Raw genomic sequence first — 27,220 nt, 5'->3', positions numbered from 1 at the left:
CGTTTTGAACCCAATGAGTTCAAGACTGTATCTGGCACAATCAGATGGTGAAAGACTAGGGGATGGAAGAAAGGACTGGATATTTAGCAAGGACAAAGTGGAACAGGATCCTATGTGCTGAAAGGTGGCTTCAGGTGGAATGAAGGCCTGTATGTTCAGCAAGGATGAAGTAGTAGTTTCATGACATGAAGGTGTCGTGGTATGCAATACAGGATTATAGCCAAAGTATGTGCTATCGGCTGGTTTGGCATTCAGTGAAGGACTCCATTCCCCACAAGAAAGTAACATAGTAAATTCATCAATACAAAGCAGGGTCATCAATCCCAGCCTGTAGTGCACGGGTTCTTAACCTGGGGTTCATGGACCCCTTCGGGGTTCATAGATGGGCTTTAGGGGGTCCATGAAGGTCAGAATAATTGAGAACAATTTAGCGTTATTGCATGATGCCGTTTGGCATCATTAGCTGAAAAAGAAAAAAAAGAACTCGAAGACTCTTGAAAAATTCTGCTGTTCGTTGACACAAGCCTACTCTCGTCTGGCAAAGCGAGCTTTTGGTGCACTGATTACGTTTTCTACTACATATCTTTGTGAGTCAAGGTTTTCAGCCCTTGTTTCTATCAAAACGAAAAGAAGAAATCAACTGGATGTCAACGATGTTATGGGTGTTGCCTTGTTAAAGACCACTCCACATTTCGTCTCCTTATTCAGGCCCAAGAACATTGAAACGAACTTTCGAGCTGAATTAAAGTTTTGTTTGGTTTAATTTGCAAAAGTTGGATGTATTTCATTTTTTCATCGAGTGGCCATTAGTTTTTACATGAAAAACAGTGAGAAACATAATTCTTGTAAAGTGCGTTTTGTACTTTCTTTGTCATACAGTGCGTGTGGTAGTTTTCAGTAAAATAAAGTATATTAACTGCATGCAAAATGCTGTGTTTTTGTGCATTTTTGTAGGGAATGGGTTCATAGCTTTCACCAGATTCTCGAAGGGGTCCGTGACTTCAAAAAGGCTAAGAACCACTGGTTTAATGAATCCCGTCAATGCAAGACAGTTATTCTGAAGCAGCAGGGAGATAATCACTTTTCTAGTAACAGCAAAAGAAGTGTTTTGGGTTAGTGGGGTCCAGAGGCTTAGGAGTGTTATAACCGGTTACATCGTACCTAATGGAAATTTCAGCCCCCTTTTAGACAAGTGGCTGCTATTTACGGATAGAACAAGATGATACATTATTTATACATCATTTCCTTTCCATTTCATCAGTCAGCAACACATTTTACTACCGATCTCCTGTAGGAGGTACGGATTCCAAATCATATGGGGGGAGTTTTCTGCCAGCCACTCCAGGAACTTGGATGTTTCGAGGGGTTGCGTGCGGCCTTGGATTGAGGACACAGCTTTTGTCAATGACTTTTTTTATAATGCACAAATGAAGGAAACCAGAGCCAGGAGCACGATAAAATTGTTCCCTCCAAGAACAGAGCGCCAAATTTTTGATCAGTTCATTTTGAGATGCAGCAAGTGATGATTCAATGGACCGTTATTGAGCCTAGGTTAGTTGACAGAAACTATGCAAGACTGTCGCTCTGGATGGAATAAAGGCATGTAATTTATATGTCAAAAGAATAACATTTATAATACTGTTATGCTAAAGGTTCCCTCTGGAACAAGTAGACCCATGCGTTGCAGGAGGACTTTAGATGGAGTGAAAGGCTCTTAGAGAATATGAAAGCTATGCTGGTATTACCATCAGATGCAAAATGAAACAACAACTGAAATTACTAGCTATATTACATGTTTTATATTTAAGTACGAATTAGTCCACTGCTCAATTTTAGGCAACTACAGGAGGTCCATCTATTCCTTCACGTCTGTTTAGGTTCATTTAGGACCAGTTCGGGTCCTTCACATTCAGGTTCAGTTACACCCATTACCATGAGATTAGATTTAATTTAAAATGAAATACGCCACTTCAGGTTCATTCATGATACTTGTAGGTCATCCATGTCTTCACATCGATTCCGTTTCAGTCGCTTCAGTGTCAGTTCTGTTTCATTGCTCTCCGTGGTCTTTCCTCATCAACACCTCAGCTCTCCTTCCCCCTCCCACCTTTTTTTTTTTAACTTCTTTTCTTCCTTTCGAGACCACACTTCCCACTCCATCCTTTCGTTTTTCTACCCCACCCCTTCCCTTCCAAAAGCACCCCTGTCCCTCAGTTCCTTTCCAGTCCTTCCCTGCTCCTTGGTCTCGCACTTAAGTATTTGTTTCACTGATGTGTTCGCTACCTCTTTACTTAAGTTCTCCCTCAAATACTCGTATCATAAGGGTCGTTATTCACTCCTTAATTAAGTCAGCCCTCAGCTGAACAAAACTTATGGTAGATAAGAGGCATGATTTTTGGCAATTAGGAGACGCCAAACTTGACTCATGACTTCTAAAAGACAGCAGGTTGGTATCTTTTACATCACTAATTTAGCATCGATGGTTCGGCGGAAAACTTCTCCCTTCAAAAGCGGGAGGCCATGGGTTGATTACCGGCCGATGCACGTTTTAAGCAAAACGAAGTCAAAAAATGATGTTGAGGATGGATCACAGTGGACTTCTTAATAAGGAAGGGTAACGTGAAGACGAAACGTGTGTACTCCAATGGGGCTTGCGTTTAACTGAATACTTGTTTGTTCAGCAAACGTTAGATGGCAGTGTAAAGCCTGACCCCTATTGAGATTGCCTACTTATGATGGGGAAGGTGAAAGAGTATATGTCTGATTTGGGATAAGACACTGACGATAAACCAGAATAAGCCGGCTTAATATACAGCATAGGACAGAGGTCTGCGTGCAGGAGGTTGTTCTTAAAAGAAATGAAGGACAGTGTAGCCGGTGCGAAGAAATACCGAATCGACAGTCATCTACCGAATCGGCACCGAATCGGAAGAGAATCGGCGTATTTAATAGGGAAACATTATCATTATTACCACAGTATAGGTTTATATACAGCTAATTATCTGAAATTCGGTCAAAATATTGCGGTTAATTCAATTTATATGGGGATAAAATGTATAATATTTTCCAATTAAGAGTGCCAATTCGACAAATGACCGTCGATTCGGTATTTCGTCGCAACCGTCGTAACTCTTCCACTTCCCTCACGCCTTACAACTTCCCTCCTCCCTCAATACCTAGCCCATCCATTTATTTTCCTCGACCCTTTCCTATTTCTCCTTCTCCTTCTAGCGTACTTCCTTTCCCGATGCTCTTCTATCATTCTTTAGTTTGGTTATTTTTCAAATGTTTGGTTCCTGAGAGCCTTTTTTGTTTTCTTTAATTTAGGTTCTTTATTTACCAGTCAATATAAGCCGACACACTCTGGGGAGCACTGTACTTGAAGGCCAAGCACTGAAGAGTGCATGTGAGCACGAGAAAACAAAAATCGATATCGTAGGGCATAGAAGGTATAGAAGTAATTATCATTACAAGCACAATAATGAACAAAGACATACAATGGCACATACATGGTACAAAGTTGTTAGAGTAATTATCATTACATGTTTTGAGATGAGTAAAGTGGTATATGGATACACACGTATGTAAAGACGTATGCAGAAAGAGGCACAAATGCACACATACACACACCTATATATGTATACATTCACGCACATGTAGCCATAGACATACTGAGCGTACAGGATAGGTACGCGTGTATCAAGATATGGGTATGTGTACAGGCGTGCATACATATACATATGCAACATGCACATATTCTTATGATATACTCATATATATACAGTATACAGAGCCCATTTCTTCATCTTTTGTTTAATTATCCTTTAAGTGCAGAAAACGAATGCAACACAATGCAGGGCTGACTTAAGCTGAACTCTCGTGACGGGGAGAAAGCAACCGTGACTCGGGACTTCTGGAGAACGTCAAATTCGCGTTTTTCCGTATGATTTCATGAGCATCGGTGGTTCAGTGGTAGAATTCTCGCCTGCCACGCGGGAGGCCCGATGCATGTTTTGAACCCAATGAGTTCAAGATTGTATCTGGCACAATCAGATGGTGAAAGACTAGGGGATGGAAGAAAGGACTGGATATTTAGCAAGGACAAAGTGGAACAGGATCCTATGTGCTGAAAGGTGGCTTCAGGTGGAATGAAGGCCTGTATGTTCAGCAAGGATGAAGTGGTAGTTTCATGACATGAAGGTGTCGTGGTATGCAATACAGGATTATAGCCAAAGTATGTGCTATCGGCTGGTTTGGCATTCAGTGAAGGACTCAATTCCCCACAAGAAAGTAACATAGTAAATTCATCAATACAAAGCAGGGTCATCAATCCCAGCCTGTAGTGCACGGGTTCTTAACCTGGGGTTCATGGACCCCTTCGGGGTTCATAGATGGGCTTTAAGGGGTCCATGAAGGTCAGAATAATTGAGAACAATTTAGCGTTATTGCATGATGCCGTTTGGCATGATTAGCTGAAAAAGAAAAAAAAGAACTCGAAGACTCTTGAAAAATTCTGCTGTTCGTTGACACAAGCTTACTCTCGTCAGGCAAAGCGAGCTTTTGGTGCACTGATTACGTTTCCTACTCCATACCTTTGTGAGTCAAGGTTTTCAGCGCTTGTTTCTATCAAAACGAAAAGAAGAAATCAACTGGATGTCAACGATGTTATGGGTGTTGCCTTGTTAAAGACCACTCCACATTTCGTCTCCTTATTCAGGCCCAAGAACATTGAAACGAACTTTCGAGCTGAATTAAAGTTTTGTTTGGTTTAATTTGCAAAAGTTGGATGTATTTCATTTTTTCATCGAGTGGCCATTAGTTTTTACATGAAAAACAGTGAGAAACATAATTCTTGTAAAGTGCGTTTTGTACTTTGTTTATGTCATACAGTGCGTGTGGTAGTTTTCAGTAAAATAAAGTATATTAATTTCATGCAAAATGATGTGTTTTTGTGCATTTTTGTAGGGAATGGGTTCATAGCTTTCACCAGATTCTCGAAGGGGTCCGTGACTTCAAAAAGGCTAAGAACCACTGGTTTAATGAATCCCGTCAATGCAAGACAGTTAATCTGAAGCAGCAGAGTAATAATCACTTTTCTAGTAACAGCAAAAGAAGTGTTTTGGGTTAGTGGGGTCCATAGGTTTACGAGTGTTATAACCGGTTACATCGTACCTAATGGAAATTTCAGCCCCCTTTTAGACAAGTGGCTGCTATTTACGGATAGAACAAGATGATACATCATTTATACATCATTTCCTTTCCATTTCATCAGTCAGCAACACATTTTACTACCGATCTCCTGTAGGAGGTACGGATTCCAAATCATATGGGGGGAGTTTTCTGCCAGCCACTCCAGGAACTTGGATGTTTCGAGGGGTTGCGTGCGGCCTTGGATTGAGGACACAGCTTTTGTCAATGACTTTTTTTATAATGCACAAATGAAGGAAACCAGAGCCAGGAGCACGATAAAATTGTTCCCTCCAAGAACAGAGAGCCAAATTTTTGATCAGTTCATTTTGAGATGCAGCAAGTGATGAGGCAATGGACCATTATTGAGCCTACGTTAGTTGACAGAAACTCTGCAAAACTGTCGCTCTAGATGGAATAAAGGCATGTAATTTATATGTCAAAAGAAAAAACATTTACAAAACTGTTATGCTAAAGGTTCCCTCTGGAACAAGTAGACCCATGCGTTGCAGGGGGACTTTAGATGGAGTGAAAGGCTCTTAGAGAATATGAAAGCTATGCTGGTATTACCATCAGATGCAAAATGAAACAACAACTGAAATTACTAGCTATATTACATGTTTTATATTTAAGTACGAATTAGTCCACTGCTCAATTTTAGGCAACTACAGGAGGTCCATCTATTCCTTCACGTCTGTTTAGGTTCATTTAGGACCAGTTCGGGTCCTTCACATTCAGGTTCAGTTACACCCATTACCATGAGATTAGATTTAATTTAAAATGAAATACGCCACTTCAGGTTCATTCATGATACTTGTAGGTCATCCATGTCTTCACATCGATTCCGTTTCAGTCGCTTCAGTGTCAGTTCTGTTTCATTGCTCTCCGTGGTCTTTCCTCATCAACACCTCAGCTCTCCTTCCCCCTCCCACTTTTTTTTAAACTTCTTTTCTTCCTTTCGAGACCACACTTCCCACTCCATCCTTTCGTTTTTCTACACAACCCCTTCCCTTCAAAAAGCACCCCTGTCCCTCAGTTCCTTTCCAGTCCTTCCCTGCTCCTTCGTGTCGCACTTAAGTATTTGTTTCACTGATGTGTTCGCTACCTCTTTACTTAAGTTCTCCCTCAAATACTCGTATCATAAGGGTCGTTATTCACTCCTTAATTAAGTCAGCCCTCAGCTGTACAAAACCTATGGTAGATAAGGGGCATGATTTTTGGCAATTAGGAGACGCCAAACTTGACTCATGACTTCTAAAAGACAGTAGGCTGGTATCTTTTGCATTACTAATTTAGCATCGATGGTTCGGCGGAAAACTTCTCCCTTCAAAAGCGGGAGGCCATGGGTTGATTACCGGCCAATGCACGTTTTAAGCAAAACGAAGTCAAAAAATTATGTTGAGGCTGGATCACAATGGACTTCTTAATAAGGAAGGGTAACGTGAAGACGAAACGTGTGTACTCCAATGGGGCTTGCGTTTAACTGAATACTTTTTTGTTCAGCAAACGTTAGAAGGCAGTGTAAAGCCTGACCCCTATTGAGATTGCCTACTTATGATGGGGAAGGTGACAGAGTATATGTCTGATTTGGGATAAGACACTGACGATAAATCAGAATAAGCCGGATTAATATACCGCGTAGGACAAAGGTCTCCGTGCAGGAGGTTGTTCTTAAAAGAAATGAAGGACAGTGTAGCCGGTGTGAAGAAATACCGAATCGACAGTCATCTTCCGAATCGGCACCGAATCGGCAGAGAATCGGCGCATTTAATAGGAAAACATTGTCATTATTACCACCGTATAGGTTTATATACAGCTAATTATCTGAAATTCGGTCAAAATATTGCGGTTAATTCAATTTATATGGGGATAAAAAGTAAAATATTTTCCAAATAAGAGTGCCAATTCGACAAATGACCGTCGATTCGGTATTTCGTCGCAACCGTCGTAACTCTTCCACTTCCCTCACTCCTTACAACTTCCCTCCTCCCTCCATACCTAGCCCAACCATTTAGTTTCCTCGAGCCTTTCCTATTTCTCCTTCTCCTTCTAGCGTAGTTCTTTTCCCGATGCTCTTCTATCATTCTTTAGTTTGGTTATTTTTCAAATGATTGGTTGTTTTCTTTAATTTAGGTTCTTTATTTACCAGTCAATATAAGCCGCAAAACTCTGGGGAGCACTGTACTTGAAGGCGAAGCACTGAAGAGTGCATGTGAGCACGAGAAAACAAAAATCGGTATCGCAGGGCATAGAAGGTATAGAAGTAATTATCATTACAAGCACAATAATGAACAAAGACATACAATGGCCCATACATCGTACAAATTTGTTACAGTAATTATCATTACATGTTTTGAGATGAGTAAAGTGGTTCATGGATACACACGTATGTAAAGACGTACGCAGAAAGAGGATCAAATGCACACATACACACACCTATATATGTATACATTCACGCACATGTAGCCATAGACATACTGAGCGTACAGGATAGGTACGCGTGTATCAAGATATGGGTATATGTATACAGGCGTGCATACATATACATATGCAACATGCACATACTCTTATGATATACTCATATATATACAGTATACAGAGCCCATTTCTTCATCTTTTGTTTAATTATCCCTTAAGTGCAGAAAACGAATGCAACACAATGCAGGGCTGACTTGAGCTGAACTCTCGTGACGGGGAGAAAGCAACCGTGACTCGGGACTTCTGGAGAACGTCAAATTCACGTTTTTCCGTATGATTTCATGAGCATCGGTGGTTCAGTGGTAGAATTCTCGCCTGCCACGCGGGAGGCCCGGGTTCGATTCCCGGCCGATGCACGTTTTGAACCCAATGAGTTCAAGACTGTATCTGGCACAATCAGATGGTGAAAGACTAGGGGATGGAAGAAAGGACTGGATATTTAGCAAGGACAAAGTGCAACAGGATCCTATGTGCTGAAAGGTGGCTTCAGGTGGAATGAAGGCCTGTATGTTCAGCAAGGATGAAGTAGTAGTTTCATGACATGAAGGTGTCGTGGTATGCAATACAGGATTATAGCCAAAGTATGTGCTATCGGCCTGTTTGGCATTCAATGAAGGACTCCATTCCCCACAAGAAAGTAACATAGTAAATTCATCAATACAAAGCAGGGTCATCAATCCCAGCCTGTAGTGCACGGGTTCTTAACCTGGGGTTCATGGACCCCTTCGGGGTTCATAGATGGGCTTTAGGGGGTCCATGAAGGTCAGAATAATTGAGAACAATTTAGCGTTATTGCATGATGCCGTTTGGCATCATTAGCTGAAAAGGAAAAAAAAGAACTCGAAGACTCTTGAAAAATTCTGCTGTTCGTTGACACAAGCCTACCCTCGTCTGACAAAGCGAGCTTTTGGTGCACTGATTACGTTTGCTACCACATACCTTTGTGGGTCAAGGTTTTCAGCGCTTGTTTCTATCAAAACGAAAAGAAGAAATCAACTGGATGTCAACGATGTTATGGGTGTTGCCTTGCTAAAGACCACTCCACATTTCGTCTCCTTATTCAGGCCAAACAACATTGAAATGAAATTTCGAGCTGATTAAAAGTTTTGTTTGGTTTAATTTGCAAAAGTTGGATGTATTTCATTTTTTCATCGAGTGGCCATTAGTTTTTACATGAAAAACAGTGAGAAACATAATTCTTGTATAGTGCGTTTTGTACTTTGCTTATGTCATACAGTGCGTGTGGTAGGTTTCAGTAAAATAAAGTATATTAATTGTATGCAAAATGCTGTGTTTATGTGCATTTTTGTAGGGAATGGGTTCATAGCTTTCACCAGATTCTCGAAGGGGTCCTGACTTAAAGATGGCTAAGAACCACTGGTTTAATGAATCCCGTCAATGCAAGACAGTTATTCTGAAGCAGCAGAGAGATAATCACTTTTCTAGTAACAGCAAAAGAAGTGTTTTGGGTTACTGGGGTCAAGAGGTTTAGGAGTGTTATAACCGGTTACATCGAACCTAATAGAAATTTCGGCCCCCTTTTAGACAAGTGGCTGCTATTTACGGACAGAACAAGATGATACATCATTTATACATCATTTCCTTTCCATTTCATCAGTCAGCAACACATTTTACTACCGATCTCCTGTAGGAGGTACGGATTCCAAATCATATGGGGGGAGTTTTCTGCCAGCCACTCCAGGAACTTGGATCTTTCGAGCAGTTGCGTGCGGCCTTGAATTGAGGACACAACTTTTGTCAATGACTTTTTTTATAATGCACAAATGAAGGAAACCAGAGCCAGGAGCACGATAAAATTGTTCCCTCCAAGAACAGAGAGCCAAATTTTTGTTCAGTTCATTTTGAGATGCAGCAAGTGATATGGCAATGGACCATTATTGAGCCTAAGTTAGTTGACAGAAACTATGCAAGACTGTCGCTCTGAATGGAATAAAGGCATGTAATTTATATGTCAAAAGAATAACAATTATAATACTGATATGCTAAAGGTTCCCTCTGGAACAAGTAGACCCATGCGTTGCAGGGGGACTTTAGATGGAGTGAAAGCCTCTTAGAGTATATGAAAGCTATGCTGGCATTACCATCAGATGCAAAATGAAACAACAACTGAAATTACTAGCTATATTATATGTTTTATATTTAAGTACGAATTAGTCCACTGCTCAATTTTAGGCAACTACAGGAGGTCCATCTATTCCTTCACGTCTGTTTAGGTTCATTTAGGACAGGTTCGGGTCCTTCACATTCAGGTTCAGTTACGCCCATTACCATGAGATTAGATTTAATTTAAAATGAAATACGCCACTTCAGGTTCATTCATGATACTTGTAGGTCATCCATGTCTTCACATCGATTCCGTTTCAGTCGCTTCAGTGTCAGTTCTGTTTCATTGCTGTCCGTGGTCTTTCCTCATCAACACCTCAGCTCTCCTTCCCCCTCCCACCTTTTTTTTAACTTCTTTTCTTCCTTTCGAGACCACACTTCCCACTCCATCCTTTCGTTTTTCTATCCCACCCTTTCCCTTCCAAATGCACCCCTGTTCCTCAGTTAATTTTCAGTCCTTCCCTACTCCTTCGTCTCGCACTTAATATTTGTTTCACTGATGTGTTCCCTACCTCCTTACTTAAGTTCTTCCCCAAATACTCGTATCATGAGGGTCGTTATTCACTCCTTAATTAAGTCAGCCCTCAGCTGAACAAAACTGATGGTAGATAAGGGGCATGATTTTTGGCTATTAGGAGACGCCAAACTTGACTCATGACTTCTAAAAGATAGCAGGTTGGTATCTTTTACATCTCGCTTCAAAAGCGGTACGCCATGGGTTGATTACCGGGCGATGCACGTTCTAAGCAAAACGAAGTCAAAAAATGATGTAGAGGGTCGATTACAATGGACTTCTTAATAAGGAAGGGTAACGTGAAGACGAAACGTGTGTACTCCAATGGGGCTTGAGTTTAACTGAATACTTGTTTGTTCAGCAAACGTTAGAAGGCAGTGTAAAGCCTGACCCCTATTACTTATGATGGGGAAGGTGACAGAGTATATGTCTGATTTGGGATAAGACATTTTCGATAAACCAGAATACGCCGGCTTAATATACAGCGTAGGACAGAGGTCTGCGTGCAGGAGGTTGTTCTTAAAAGAAATGAAGGACAGTGTAGCCGGTGCGAAGAAATACCGAATCGACAGTCATCTACCAAATCGGCACCGAATCGGCAGAGAATCGGCGAATTTAATAGGAAAACATTATCATTATTACCACAGTATAGGTTTATATACAGCTAATTATCTGAAATTCGGTCAAAATATTGCGGTTAATTCAATTTATATGGGGATAAAAAGTATAATATTTTCCAATTAAGAGTGCCAATTCGACAAATGACCGTCGATTCGGTATTTCGTCGCAACCGTCGTAACCCTTCCACTTTCCTCACGCCTTACAACTTCCCTCCTCCCTCCATACCTAGCCCATCCATTTATTTTCCTCAACCCTTTCCTATTTCTCCTTCTCCTTCTAGCGTACTTCCTTTCCCGATGATCTTCTATCATTCTTTAGTTTGGTTATTTTTCAAATGTTTGGTTCCTGAGAGCCTTTTTTGTTTTCTTTAATAAGGTTCTATAGTTACCACTCAGTATAAGCGGCAACACTTTTTTTTTTTTTTTTTTTTTTTGGCCTATCGACCATTGGGGCCGGAGCCCCTGGTCATTAAGGGAAAATATATATATGTATATATATCCCCGTACCCTGAAGATTGGGTCTATGAATGTGCGTGGATGTAGTACGATTGAGGCTAAAAGGGAGGAGATTGGGAGAATGTTTGTGAGAAGAAAGTTGGATGTGTTAGCTTAAGTGAAACGAAGATGAATGGGAAGGGTGAGTCTATGTTTGGAAATGTGATTGGAAGATTGTCAGGTGTTGATAGAGGAAGGGCAAGAGAAGGTGTGGCCTTGTTAGTGAGTCCGGAAGTACAGCAATGTGTGATTGAATGGAAGGAGGTGTCATCGAGACTGATGTGGGTGAAAGCGAAATTTGAACGTGAGTTGTGGGTGTTTGTGAGTGCATACGGGCCTTGGTAGTGAAAGGGATGAACAAGAGAGGGAGTCTTTCTGGAATGATGTTGATGAGTGTCTGAAGAGTTTTGGAGCGAATGTGAATGTGGTAATGATGGGAGATCTGAATGCTAGAGTGGGAAATGTAGCAGTTGAAGGCCTAGCTGGTATGCATGGTGTGCCTGGAAGAAATGAAAATGGGGAACAAATGATAGCGATGTGTGTTGAGCGAGAGATGGTGATTGGGAATACGCTGTTTGAGAAGAAAGATATTTATAAGTATACATGGGTGAGACAGGAGGGTGGAAGGGTTGTTGATAGAGCGTTGATGGACTATGTGGTTGTGTCTAGGAATGTAATAGGAAGATTGTTGGATGTGAGAGTTCTGAGAGGGGAGGGTGGAGGTATGTCTGACCACTACCTGGTGGAGGGAAAGTTAAGAGTAGGTAAGAGATGGGTGAGAGCTAGGAGGGTTAGATGTGGCAGGGAGGTTTTGAAAGTGAGTGAGTTGGATAAAAGAGAGAAAAAGATAGAGTATCAGGAGAAATTGAAAGATGAGTGGAACGCAGTGAAAGATCCGGAAAATGGCAGTGTGGAGGAGGAATGGCAGTTATTTAAGAGTGCTGTGGTGGGGCATGCAGAAGAAGTGTGCGGTGTGAGACGTGTGGATGGTGGCTTAAGAAAAGGAAGTGAATGGTGGTGCGAGGAAGTAAGTATGGCTGTGGCTGAGAAGAGACGTGCATATGAAGTGTGGCTGCAGAGGAAGGATGAGATGTCATATGAAAGGTATAAGGAAAAGAGGAATAGAGCGAGAAGGGCTGTGTGTGATGCTAAAGTGGCAGCAGATAAGAGGTGGGGTAGGCGGCTGACAGAATTTTCAACAGAATAAGAAAATGTTTTGGAAGGAGGTGAAAAGGATGCGAAAGGGAGAGTCTGGGAAGGAAGAACGAGTAAAATCAGAGGATGGAAGGATGTAATTGAAATGGATGCAGTAAGGAAGAGATGGGCAGAGTATTTTGAAAGATTGTTAAATGTAGAGGAGGAAAGGGTAGCTGAGATTGTGGCGGATGGAAGGGTCCAAGGAATAAATGTGTTGGGAGAGTTAAATGATTCTTTGATCACGAAGGAGGAAGTGGAGAAGGCAGTAAAGGAGATGAAAACAGGGAAAGCTGCAGGTATGGATGGGTGTGCTGTGGAATGCCTGAAGGGTGGTGGAGTGACTATTGTTGACTGGTTAGTAAGATTGTTGAATGTGTGCTTTGAGAAAGGTATGGTGCCAATTGACTGGGCAAGTGCTTGTGTGGTCCCGTTGTATAAAGGCAAGGATGATAAGTATGAATGTACTAGCTTTAGGGGTATAAGTCTGTTGAGTGTTGTAGGTCAGGTGTATGGTAGAGTGTTAATTATGAGGGTTAGAGAGGGTACAGAGAGAGTGACTGGTGATGAGCAGTGTGGCTTTCGGAGAGGGAGGGGATGTGTTGATCAGGTGTTTGCTGTGAGACAAGTGTGTGAAAAGTATTTAGTGAAAGGCAAGGATGTGTTTTGGGCATTTATGAATTTAGAGAAAGCGTATGATAGAACTGATAGGGAGGCTTTGTGGACTGTTTTAAGATTGTATGGACTTGATGGTAGGTTACTAAAAGGGGTGAAAAGTTTTTATGTACATAGTAGAGCGTGTGTAAGTGTGGGAAATGCTGTGAGTGATTGGTTTCCCGTGAGAGTGGGGCTGCAACAGGGATGTGTGATGTCGCCTTGGTTGTTTAATATTTACATGGATGGTGTTGTAAGGGAGGTGAATGCAAGAGTTTTAGGTGGAGGTCTGAGTCTGGTGAATGTTGATGGTGGAGATTGAAATCTGAAGCAGCTTGTTTGCAGATGATACTGCACTGGTGGCTGATTCAGAGGAGAGATTGAGGCAGTTGGTAGAGGAGTTTGGAAGGGTGTGTGAAAGGAGGAAATTGAAAGAAAATGAGAATAAGAGTAAAGTGATAAAGTGTACGAGGTTAATAGATGGTAGGGGGATGAATATAGTTTTGAATGGTGAGTTGCTTGAGGAGGTAGATTATTTTAAATATCTAGGGTCACATGTTGTTGTGGATGCAAGAATAGATGCAGAAGTGAAGTTTAGAATAAATGAAGTACGAAAGGTGCTGGGAGGAATGAAAAAAGTGTTTAAATGTTGTTCGCTTAGAATGGATGTAAAGAGAAGGCTGTATGAGGGTGTTGTGGTACCGACTGCGTTATATGAGGCTGAAACATGGAATATGGGTGTAGCAGAGAGGAATAGCTTGAATGTAATGGAGATGAGGTGTCTGAGGAGTATGTGTGGAGTGACACGTATGGATCGGGTGCGAAATGATGAAGTGCGAAGGAGAACTGGAGTTGTTCGGGAGATGGCTGGTAGAGTTGAGTAGAGGGTGTTGCGATGGTTTGGGCATATGGAGAGAATGGATAATGAGTGATTGGTGAAAAAGATAACTAGATCTGATGTGAGAGGTGTAAGGCTGAGAGGAAGACCACGAATAGGATGGATGGACAGTGTGAAGAGAACGTTGGATGCGAGAGGGATGTCTGTTGAGCAAGGAAGAGTGGCTGTGCGTGACAGAAATAAATGGAGAGAAATTGTGAATGAACAAGTGATGACGCAGCCCTGAGGGGATATTCTCCCGCATTTGGTCTGATCAGCTAGTCAGGTCAGGTCCGGGTAAGGGGATGGGTTTGTTATGATGTGGCAGGGGTAAACCAGTTCTGCTGTCGGGCCCAGCTGCGGATGTCACTGATTGCATTGCGCAGTTGACCCTTGTGCGGTGTGGTGCGGTGAGGATCTGTCCGTTCTCCCCTTTCGGGCTAAGATTCGAATGAATGTGTTTGAATGGATGAGTAAATGGGGAGTGTGTCATCCTGTCTCGGCTACCTCCCTTTCCTTGGGGGAAGCAGACTAGGTATATAGATAGATAGATATACATGTATATACGAACACACATATATATATATATATATATATATATATATATATATATATATATATATATATATATATATATATACATACATACATACACACATCCATGTATATGAACATACTCACTTTCATGCACACGTACATATATATATAATAATTTTTATTTTATTATTTTTTTGTTGTTTTATTTTTATTATTTTTATTTAGTTTTTTTATATTTTTAACCTTATATTACTTATAATCAAAAATACCTTATCTAAATACCCTATAACTAACCACCTAACAGACAAATTGCTAACCTATACTAAATCCTAAGAGCCAAATAACTAGACCTACACTAATGTTAAAAAAGCCTCAACCAAGAGAACACCATCGACTGCAGATATGTAATGCCATTCTACATGACATACCTGCACTCATCACCTGGTGACTGTCAGTCGAGGCACAACCTAATACAGGGGACATCAATATATGAAAGGGAACCAGACGAGTCAGGAACATTTTCATATACATCACCTGTCGTCCCTAATTAGAATAACTCAGGTAAGATAGTATAATGTATTTACATAATTTGTGCAAAAAGTGAAGAACCTCGCCCAGCAGACCACCGCAACACTCTGGGGAGCACTGCAGTTGAAGGCCAAGCACTGAAGAGTGCATGAGAGCACGAGGAAAAAAAAAACGGTATCGTTGGGCATAGAAGGTATAGAAGTGATTATCATTACAAGCATAATAATGAACAAAGACATACAATGCCACATACATGGTACAAAGTTGTTACAGTAATTATCATTACATGTTTTGAGATGAGTAATGTGGTACATGGATACACACGTATGTAAAGATGTATGCAGAAAGAGGCACAAATGCACACATACACACACCTATATCTGCACATATGTGTATATATTCACGCACATGTAGCCATAGACATACTGCACGTACAGGATAGGTACGCGTGTATAAAAGATATGGGTATGTGTACAAGCGTGGATACATATACATATGCAACATGCACATATTCTTATGATATACTCATATATATACAGTATACAGAGCCCATCTTTTCATCTTTTGTTTAATTATCCCTTAAGTGCAGAAAACGAATGAAACACAATACAGGGCTAACTTGAGCTGAACTCTCGTGACGTGGAGAAAGCAACCGTAACTCGGGACTTCTGGAGAACGTCAAATTCGCGTTTCTCCCTAAGATTTCCTGAGTATCGGTGATTCAGTGGTAGAATTGTCTACTGCCTCGCGGGAGGCCCGGGTTCGATTCCCGGCCGATGCACGTTTCGAACCCAATGAGTTCAAGATTGTGTCTGGCAGAATCCGATGGTGAAGGACTAGGGGATGGAAGAAAGAACTGGATATTAAGGAAGGAAAAAGTGGAACAAGATCCTATGTGCTGAAAGGTGACTTCAGGTGGAATGAATACCTGTATGTTCAGCAAGGATGAAGTGGTAGTTTCATGACATGAAGGTGTCGTGGTATGCAATACAGGATTATAGCCAAAGTATGTGATATCGGCTGGTTCGCCATTCAGTGAAGGACTCCATTCCCCACAAGAAGGTACCATAGTAAATTCATCAATACAAAGCAGGGTCATCAATCCCAGCCTGTAGTGCAGGGGTTCTTAACCTGGGCTCCATGGACCCCTTGGGGGTTCATAGATGGGCTTTAGAGGGTCCATGAAGGTCAAAATAATTAAGAACAATTTAGCGATATTCCATGATGCCGTTTCGCATCATTAGCTGAAAAAGAAAAAAAAAATCGAAGACTCTTGAAACATTCTGCTGTTCGCTGATACAAGCCTACCCTTGTTTGGCAAAGCGAGCTCATGGTGCTCTGATTACGTTTGCTACAACATACCTTTGTGAGTCAAGGTTCTCAGCGCTTGTTTCTATCAAAAAGAAAAGTAGAAATCAAGTGGATGTCAACGATGTTATGGATGTTTCCTTGTTAAAGACCACACCACATTTCGTCTCCTTATTCAGGCCAAACAACAATCCTCTCATTGAAATGAACTTTCGAGCTGAATTAAAGTTTTGTTTAATTTATACAAGTTGGATGTATTTCATTTTTTCATCGAGTGGCCATTAGTTTTTACATGAAAAAGAGTGAGAAACATAATTCTTGTAAAGTGCGTTTTGTACTTTGTTTATGTCATACAGTGCGTGTGGTGGTTTTCAGTAAAATAAAGCACATTAATTGCATGCAAAATGCTGTGTTTATGTGCTGATGTGCATTTTTGTAGGGAAGGGGTTCAAAGCTTTCACCAGATTCTCGAAGGGGTCCGTGACTTAAAAAAGGCTAAGAACCACTGCTTTAATGAATCCCGTCAATACGCAGGACAGTTATTCTGAAGCAGCAGAGAGATAATCACTTTTCTAGTAACAGCAAAAGAAGTGTTTTGGGTTAGTGAGGTCCAGAGATTTTGGAGTGTTATAACGGGTTACATCGTGCCTAATGGAAATTTCAGCCTCCATTTAGACAAGTGGCTGTTATTTACGAAGAGAACAAGATAATACATCATTTATACATCATTCCTTTCCATTTCATTAGTCAGCAACACATTTTACTACCGATCTCCTGTAGGAGGTAGGCATTCCAAATCATATGGGGGGAGTTTTCTGCCAGCCACTCCAGGAACTTGGATGTTTCGAGGGGTGGGGTGCGGCCTTGGATTGAGGACACAACTTTTCTCAATGACTTTTTTTTATAATGCACAAATGAAGGAAACCAGAGCCAGGAGCACGATAAAATTATTCCCTCCAAGAACAGAGCGCCAAATTTTTGATCAGTTCATTTTGAGATGCAGCAAGTGATGATGCAATGGACCATTATTGAGACTATGTTAGTTAAAAAAAAAACTATGGAAGACTGTCGCTCTGGATGGAATAAAGGCATGTAATTTATATGTCAAAAGAATAATATTTATAATACTGATATGCTAAACGTTCCCTCTGGAACAAGTAAACCCATGCGCTGCAGGGGGACTTTAGATGGAGTGAAGGCCTCTTAGAGAATATGAAAGCTGTGCTGGTATTACCGTCAGATACAAAATGAAACAACTGAAATTACTAGCTATATTACATGTTTTATATTTAGGTACGAATTAGTCCACTGCTCAGTTTTAGGCAACTACAGGAGGGCCATCTATTCCTTCACGTCTGTTTAGGTTCATTTAGGACCAGTTGGGGTCCTTCACATTCAGGTTCAGTTACACCCATTACCATGAAATTAGATTTAATTCAAAATGAAATACGCCACTTCAGGTTCATTCATGATACTTGTAGGTCATCCATGTCTTCACACCGATTCCGTTTCAGTCGCATTAGTGTCAGTTCAGTTTCACTGCTGTCTGTGGTCTTTCCTCATCAACACCTCAGCTCTCCTTCCTCCTCCCACCTTTTTTTAACCTCTTTTCTTCCTTTCGAGACCACATTTCACACTCCCTCCTCTCGTTTTTCTACCCCACCCCTTCCCTTCCAAAAGCTCCCCTGTCCCTCAGTTCCTTTCCAGTCCCTTCCTGCTCCTTCATCTCGCACTTAAATATTTGTTTCACTGATGTGTTCCCTACCTCCTTACTTAAGTTGTCCCTCAAATACTCGTTTCATCCGTGTCGTTAGTCACACCTTAATTAAGTCACCCCTCAGCTGAACAAAACTTATGGTAGATAAGGGGCATGATTTCTAGCTATTAGGAGACGCCAAACTTGACTCATTACTTCTAAAAGACATCAGGTTCGTGTCTTTTCCATCACTAAATTAGCATCGGTGGTTCAGCGGCAAACTTCTCCCTTCAAAAGCGGAAGGCTATGGGTTGATTACCGGCCGATGCACGTTTTAAGCAAAACGAAGTCAAGAAATGATGTAGAGGGTGGATCACAATGGACTTCTTATTAAGGAAGGGTAACGTGAAGACGAAACGTGTGTACTCCAATGGGGCTTGTGTTTAACTGAATACTTGTTTGTTCAGCAAACGTTAGAAGCCAGTGTAAAGCCTGACCCCTATTGAGATTGCCTATTTATGTTGGGGAAGGTGACAGAGTACATGTCTGATTTGGGATAAGACACTGACGTTAAACCAGAATAAGCCGGCTTAATATACAGCGTAGGACAGAGGTCTGCGTGCAGGAGGTTGTTCTTAAAAGAAATGAAGGACAGTGTAGCCGGTGCGAAGAAATACCGAATCGACAGTCATCTACCGAATCGACACCGAATCGGCAGAGAATCGGCGTATTTAATAGGAAAGTATTATCATTATTAACACAGTATAGGTTTATATACAGCTAATTATCTGAAATTCGGTTAAAATATTGCAACTGACAGCAAGCCCTTTTTTGTATCCTCCTACTTTCTCTATACTCATTTCAAAGCTAAAGTTGGCTGTTGTGTATACATACGCAACGACTTATCTTGCTCTCGTGTTCCTGAACTTGATTCTTTTGAATTCTCCACACTCTGGCTTCGGCTTTCATGTCATTCTCTGACTAAATATATCTGTGCTGTTTACTTATACCCTAATTCTACTGACTAACAAAAATTCTTCGACTATCTTACTTCTACGATGGAACACATTCTGTCCATTTCTCCTTTCTCTGAAATCTCCATTCATGGAGATTTCAATGTTCACCACCACCTTTGGCTCTCCTCTCCTTTCACGGATCCACCTAGTGAACAAGTCTACATCTTTTCTATCCTTAATGACCTAGAGCAGCTTGTACATCACCCTACCTGTATCCCTGACTGCCTTGGAGAGAGCTCCAACATACTTGACCTTTTCCTCACAACTAATCCTTCTGCTTACTCTGTGAATCTTTTCTCTCCGTTGGGCTCCTCCGATCACAACCTTATTACCTTAACCTGTCCTATCACTCCGGTACGGCCTGTGGACCCCCCAGTGAAACGTCGTCTGTGGCATTTTGGAGCCGCGGACTGGGAGGCCCTGAGGCAGTACTTCTCTGATTTTCCCTGGAATGATTATTGCTTCCATGGCCGTGAGCCATCTGAGTGTGCCTTGCGCATTACGGAGGTTATTCTCTCGGGCATGGAAGCATACATTCCTTTCTCATATCTTTTGACTAACGCAAGAAAGCCTTGGTTTAATCACGCTTGTTCTAATGCTCTCCGCAACAAGGAGAAGGCCTACAAAGGCACCGGAGCCAACCCACCCCTGAATCACATCATCTTTACGTTTCTGCCCGAATTCGTGCTAAGTCTGTTCTTCGCTCTACTAAAAATAATTTCATCCATACTAAATGCTCTCAACTCTCAAACTCGAATTCTTCCCGCTCCTTCTGGCACCTTCCCAAAAATCTTTCTAACAACTTTACCTCATCATCCTTCCCTCCTCTTTTCTACTCTGATGGTTCTGTAGCTATTTCTTCTACTGATAAAGCAGATCTCTTCGCACAGACTTTCTCCTCCAATTCCACCTTAGACGATTCCGGTGCTGTTCCTCCATCACTTCCCCCCTCTGACTTCCTCATGACTGACATTAAAATTTCTTCATTGGATGTATTTTCTGCCATCACTGGCCTCAGTACTAACAAGGCATATGGGCCTGATGGGGTCCCTCCTGTTGGTCTCAAGAACTGTGCTTCTGTGCTTACACCCTGCCTAGGCAAACTCTTTCGCCTTTGTCTGTCAACTTGTACCTTTCCTTCTTCCTGGAAGTTTGCTCTCATTCAGCCAGTCCCAAAGAAGGGTGACCACTCCCAACCCTCCAACTATCGTCCAATTGCTTTAACGTCCTGTATTTCAAAAGTTTTCGAGTCAATTCTTAACAGAAAAATTTTAAGTCATCTTTCCTATCACAACCTTCTTTCCGATCGTCAGTATGGGTTCCGTCAGGGACTCTCCACTGGCGATCTTCTCACCTACCTTTCAGACTCCTGGTCATCCTCTTTTCGGGACTTTGGCGAAAGCTTTGCCATTGCACTTGACATCTCAAAGGCTTTCGATCGAGCCTGGCATAAATCTTTAATTTCCAAACTGCCCTCCTACGGTTTCTATCCTTCTATCTGTGCCTTCATCGCTAGCTTCCTTTCTGGTCGTTCTATAGCCGCTGTTGTAGACGGCCATCGTTCTTCTCCTAGATCTATCAACAGTGGTGTTCCTCAGGGCTCTGTCCAATCACCAACTCTCTTTCTTTTATTCATCAATGATCTTCTAAGCTGTACATCTAACCCTATCCACTCATCCGCTGATGACTCCACCCTTCACCTTTCCATTCGGTTCCCGCAACGCCCATCTCAACAGTTACTTCAACAAACAAGGGATGAGGCTATGGCACACCTAATGTCTGACTTGGCTCGTATCTCTGACTGGGGTAAAAATAATATGGTTGTCTTTAATGCATCTAAGACTCAGTTCTTACACCTATCAACCCGACAAAATCTTCCACAGGTATACCCACTAATGTTTAATAATATTCAGCTTAATCCTGCATCATCCTTGAACATGCTTGGGGTTTCATTTACTCGGGACTTATCTTGGAAAGATCATATTAGATCTCTTGTAAAATCTGCTTCCAAGAGATTGGGTGTGCTAAGCCGACTCCGCTCTTTCTTTACCCCTGCACAATTGTTGACTCTATACAGGGGTACCCCTGTGTGGAGTACAACTCTCATGTGTGAGGAGGCTCCCCACATACAGCTCTTCTCAATAGGGTGGAGTCAAAGGCTTTTCGTCTCATTAACTCTCCTCCTCTTACTGACTCCCTTCAACCTCTGTCTCTTCGCCGCACTGTTGCATCTTTATCTCTTTTCTATCGCTACTTTAATGGTCACTGCTCCTCTGAACTGTCTGCTTGCATTCCTCCACCTCTACGACGGGCGCGTAGCACCCGTCTGGCAGCAAACTCTCATCCCTTTTCTGTCCAACTCTCTAATGCAAGAGTTAACCGCTACTCCCAGTCTTTCTTTTATGCAACAAGTCAGCTCTGGAACTGTCTCCCTCTGTCTGTATTTCCTGCTGCCTATGATCTCCAGTCTTTCAAACGCAGTGTGTCCAGGCATCTCAAAATGATTGGATCTTGAATTTGGCTCTCTATTGTATTTTGTTTTTCTCTTGGAGGGAACTGTTACTGCGGGCTCATGGCCTTTGGTTCCTTCTTCCTCCCATTAAAAAAAAAATAATAATAATAATATTTTCCAAATAAGCGTGCCAATTCGACAAATACTAGCTGGTATGGATTTATTCATACCAAGTCAACAATTCACTAAAAGATCAAACTCTCCAAAATGGTTTGATGGCAATTGTGCCAGAGCAACAGCCCAAAAGTCATTAGCATATAACTCTTACTTAAAATCAAAAACACCTGAATCACTCTCCCATTTTAAAATTGCTTGAAATCATGCAAAAGCTGTATTAAATCTATCTAAATCAAACTTTCTTCAAAAGCAAGCATCAGAACTACTTAACAACCCTAATGACAATAGAATATTCTGGTCAACTCTTAATTCTTTCAATAATAACTTTAACAAGTCATCTTCCATTCCCCCACTAAAATCTTCAGATGGAAATATTACAAATGACCCACGTGGGAAAGCAGATATCTTTGCTAGTACCTTTGCAAGAAACTCTACCATAGATGATACCAGCCAGAATGTCTCAGTACTGGAACTTGATTCTCCCGAAATTGCCCCACTTAAAATACATACAAGATTTGTAAAATCCATCCTAGACAATTTACCTACCAACAAAGCTCCAGGTCCAGATGGAATTCCGCCAATTGTTTTAAAAAAGTGTTCCCCTGAACTTGCCTCTGTCCTAGCTAAATTATTCAGACTATGCGTACGTACTTCTATATTCCCAAATTCATGGAAAGAAGCCAATATCCACCCAGTTCCGAAGAAAGGAAGTTCGTCTGACCCCTCCAGTTACAGACCAATAGCTATCACATCTTCTCTTGGTAAGGTATTTGAAACTTTAATTAATAAGCATATTGTTAAACATCTTGAATCCAACAACTTAATTAATGATAGACAATACGGTTCTCGCCACGAAAGATCCACCCTTGACATACTCAATCTCTTAACTCACACCATCCATCAATCAATTGATCTTTTTGGAGAAACTCATGCAGTAGCTCTTGATATCTCTAAAGCTTTCGACAGAGTATGGCACCGTTCCCTGTTGTCCAAACTCCCTTGCTATGGACTAACGTCTTTTGTTCCTTTGATTTCTTCTTATCTTAGTGACAGGAAAATAAGAGTAAAAGCAGATGATGTATATTCGAATTTCCACTCAATTAACGCTGGCGTGCCGCAGGGATCAGTTCTGGCGCCAACCCTATTTCTGGTTCATATTAATGATCTCTTATCTGTCACTCACAATCCCATTCAATCATATGCAGATGACTCAACACTACATAGTTCATTCACACTCAGACATCCATTTACAAAGTCTAATATCTCTACGTCTCAACTCAGTACAGCCATCTCCATAAATCAAGATCTATCTACAATCAGTGAATGGGGACAAAACAACCTTGTCTCTTTTAAGGCTAGTAAAACTAAATAAATACAGTTTACTAATAGACAGATATTGCCAGATTCGTACATTACCTTCAGTGCTACTAATATTCCCATCTCCAAAAGTATTGAAATTCTTGGTGTCTCACTTAACAGTGCCCTCAGCTGGACCTCTCATGTCAGATCACTTGCTAAAACCGCCTCAAAGAAACTTGGATTATTGTACAAAGTCCGTAACTTCTTCGCCGATGAGCAGTTAGCTATAATTTATAAGAGCCATGTGCGCTCTCAGCTTGAATATTGCTCACCCTTGTGGAATGGTTGTGGAGAGGTTGCATTAAGACAACTAGACAAAATTCAGAATAAAGCTGTTAGAATCATTAACAACCCTGCCATTACATATAAACTACCTCCCCTGCAAGTAAGAAGGAATGTTGCCTCCCTTGCATTATTTTACAGATATTTTTTTGGCAAATGCTCAGACGAAGTTGCGTCCATGGTGCCACCTCTCCATGCCTTCCCTCGTGCTACATGGGCATCTGATAGCGCTCATGACTGGAATGTCACTCAAACATATTGCAGAACTTCTGCCTATCAGAATTCTTTCATTCCCCGAACTGCATCTCGCTGGAACTCGCTTCCCCAGAGTTGTTTTCCTCCAAATTTCAACCTACAACTGTTCAAGTCTAACTGTTACAGATATTTTATGAACAGAGGACACCAGTAATCTGGTGTATGGATTATTTTTTTTCTTCATTTGTTTTTCCTTCCTCCGTTCTGTTATTTAAAAAAAAAAAAAATGACCGTCGATTCGGTATTTCGTCGCAACCGTCGTAACTTTTCCACTTACCTCACGCCTTACAACTTCCCTCCTCCCTCCTTCCCTAGCCCATCCATTTACTTTTCTCCACCCCTTCCTACTCCTCAATCTCCTCCTGGCGTACTTCCTTTCCTGATGCTCTTATATTATTCTTTAGTTCGGTTATTTTTCAAACATTTGGTTCCTGAGAGCCTTTTTTGTTTTCTTTAATTTAGGTTCTTTATTTACCAGTCAATATAAGCCGCAACACTCTAGGGAGCACTGTACTTGAAGGCCAAGCACTGAAGAGTGCATGAGAGCACGAGAAAACAAAAATCGGTATCATAGGGCATACGAGGTACAGAAGTAATTATCATTACAAGCACAATAATGAACAAAGACATACAATGGCACATACATGGTACAAAGTTGTTAGAGTAATTATCATTACATGTTTTGAGATGAGTAAAGTGGTACATGGATACACACGTATGTAAAGACGTATGCAGAAAGAGGCACAAATGCACACATACACACACCTATATATGTATATATTCACGCACATGTAGCCATAGACATACTGCACGTACAGGATAGGTACGCGTGTATAAAGACATGGGTATGTGTACAAGCGTGCATAGATATACATATGCAACATGCACATATTCCTATGATATACTCAGATACAGTACAAAGAGCTCATCACTTCATCTTTTGTTTAATTATCCCTTAAGTGCAGAAAACGAATGAAACACAATACAGGGCTGACTTAAACTGAACTCTCGTGACGGGGAGAAAGCAACCGTGACTCGGGACTTCTGGAGAACGTCAAATTCGCGTTTTTTCCTATGATTTCATGAGCATCGGTGGTTCAGTGGTAGAATTCTCGCCTGCCACGCGGGAGGCCCGATGCATGTTTTGAACCCAATAAGTTCAAGATTGTGTCTGGCACAATCAGATGGTGAAAGACTAGGGGATGGAAAAAAGGACTGGATATTTAGCAAGGACAAAGTGCAACAGGATCCTATGTGCTGAAAGGTGGCTTCAGGTGGAATGAAGGCCTGCATGTTCAGCAAGGATGAAGTGGTAGTTTCATGACATGCAGGTGTCGTGGTATGCAATACAGGATTATAGCCAAAATATGTGCTATCGGCTGGTTTGGCATTCAGTGAAGGACTCCATTCCCCACAAGAAGGTAACATAGTAAATTCATCAGTACAAAGCAGGGTCATCGTCCCAGCCTGTAGTGCAGAGGTTCTTAACCTGGGGTCCATGGACCCCTTGGGGGTTCATAGATGGGCTTTAGAGGGTCCATGAAGGTCAGAATATTTGAGAACACTTTACCGATATTCCATGATGCCGTTTGGCATCATTAGCTGAAAAAGAAAAAAAAATTCGAAGACTCTTGAAAAATTCTGCTGTTCGATGACACACGTCTACCCATCTCAGGCAAAGCGAGCGATTGGTGCTCTGGTTACGTTTGCTACTACATACCTTTGTGAGTCAAGGTTTTCAGCGCTTGTTTCTATCACTACGAAAGGAAGAAATAGACTGGATGTCAACGATGTTTTGGGTGTTGCCTTGTTAAAGACCAGTCCACATTTCGTCTCCTTATTCAGGCCAAACAACATTGAAATGAACTTTCGAGCTGAATTAAAGTTTTCTTTTGTTTAATTTGCAAAAGTTGGATGTATTTCATTTTTTCATCGAGTGGCCATTAGTTTTTACATGAAAAAGAGTGAGAAACATAATTCTTGTAAAGTGCGTTTTGTACTTTGTTTATGTCATACAGTGCGTGTGGTAGTTTTCAGTAAAATAAAGTGTATTAATTGCATGTAAAATGTTGTGTTTATGTGCATTTTTGTAGGGAAGGGGTTCATACCTTTCACCAGATTTTCGAAGGGGTCCGTGACTTAAAAAAGGCCAAGAGCCACTGCTTTAGTAAATCTCGTCAATGCAAGACAGTTATTCTGAAGAAGCAGAGAGATAATCGCTTTTCTAGTAACAGCAAAAGAAGTGTTTTGGGTTAGTGGGGTCCAGAGGTTTAGGAGTGTTATAACCGGTTACATCACGCCTAATGGAAATTTCAGCCCCCTTTTAGACAAGTGGCTGCTATTTACGGACAGAACAAGATAATACATCAGTTATACATCATTTCCTTTCCATTTCATCAGTCACCAACACATTTTACTACCGATCTCCTGTAGGAGGTACGCATTCCCAATCATATGGGGGGAGTTTTCTGCCAGCCACTCCAGGAACTTGGATGTTTCGAAGGGTGGGGTGCGACCTTGACTTGAGGACACAACTTTTGTCAATGACTTTTTTTTTTATAATGCACAAATGAAGGAAACCAGAGCCAGGAGCACGTTAAAATTGTTCCCTGCAAGAACAGAGAGCCAAATTTTTGATCAGTTCATTTTGAGATGCAGCAAGTGATGATGCAATGGACCATTATTGAGCCAAGGTTAGGTGACATAAACTATGCAAGACTGTCGCTCTGGATGGAATAAAGGAATGTAATATATGTGTCAAATGAATAATATTTATAATACTGATATGCTAAAGGTTCCCTCTGGAACAAGTAGACCCATGCGTTGCAGGGGGACTTTAGATGGAGTGAAGGCCTCTTAGAGAATCTGAAACTATGCTGGTATTACCATCAGATGCAAAATGAAACGACAACTGAAATTATTAGCTATATTACATGTTTTATATTTAGATACGAATTAGTCCACTGCTCATTTTTAGGCAAATACAAGAGGTCCATCTATTCCTTCACGTCTGTTTAGGTTCATTTAGGACCAGTTCGGGTCCTTCACATTCAGGTTCAGTTACACACATTACCATGAGATTAGATTTAATTTAAAATGAAATACGCCACTTCAAGTTCATTCATGATACTTGTAAGTCATCCATGTCTTCACATCGATTCCGTTTCAGTCGCTTCAGTATCAGTTCAGTTTCATTGCTCTCCGTGGTCTTTCCTCATCAACACCTCAGCTCTCATTCCCCCTCCCACCTTTTTTTAACTTCTTTTCTTCCTTTCGAGACCACACTTCCCACTCCTTCCTTTCGTTTTTCTACCCCACCCCTTCTCTTCCAAAAGCAACCCTCTCCCTCAGTTCCTTTCCAGTCCCTCCCTGCTCTTCCATCTCGCACTTAAATATTTGTTTCACTGATGTGTTCCCTACCTCCTTACTTAAGTTCTCCCTCAAACACTCGTTTCATCCGGGTCGTA

At 41.3% G+C, this 27,220-nt stretch overlaps 1 non-coding gene across 1 annotated transcript; it reads left to right on the top strand.

Moving 5' to 3' along the window:
- Window positions 1–7,950: 7,950 nt before the first annotated feature.
- On the top strand, window positions 7,951–8,021 carry TRNAG-GCC (transfer RNA glycine (anticodon GCC)). Its single transcript has one exon. It is a non-coding gene; the product is annotated as a tRNA-Gly (tRNA).
- The last annotated feature ends 19,199 nt before the right edge of the window (window positions 8,022–27,220 follow it).

This window comes from Coenobita brevimanus, chromosome 8 (assembly GCF_032717465.1).
Source record: "Coenobita brevimanus isolate Jiangsu-jjx chromosome 8, ASM3271746v2, whole genome shotgun sequence".
Lineage (NCBI taxonomy): Eukaryota > Metazoa > Arthropoda > Malacostraca > Decapoda > Coenobitidae > Coenobita > Coenobita brevimanus.
This window is presented reverse-complemented; position numbering and strand designations above follow the sequence as displayed.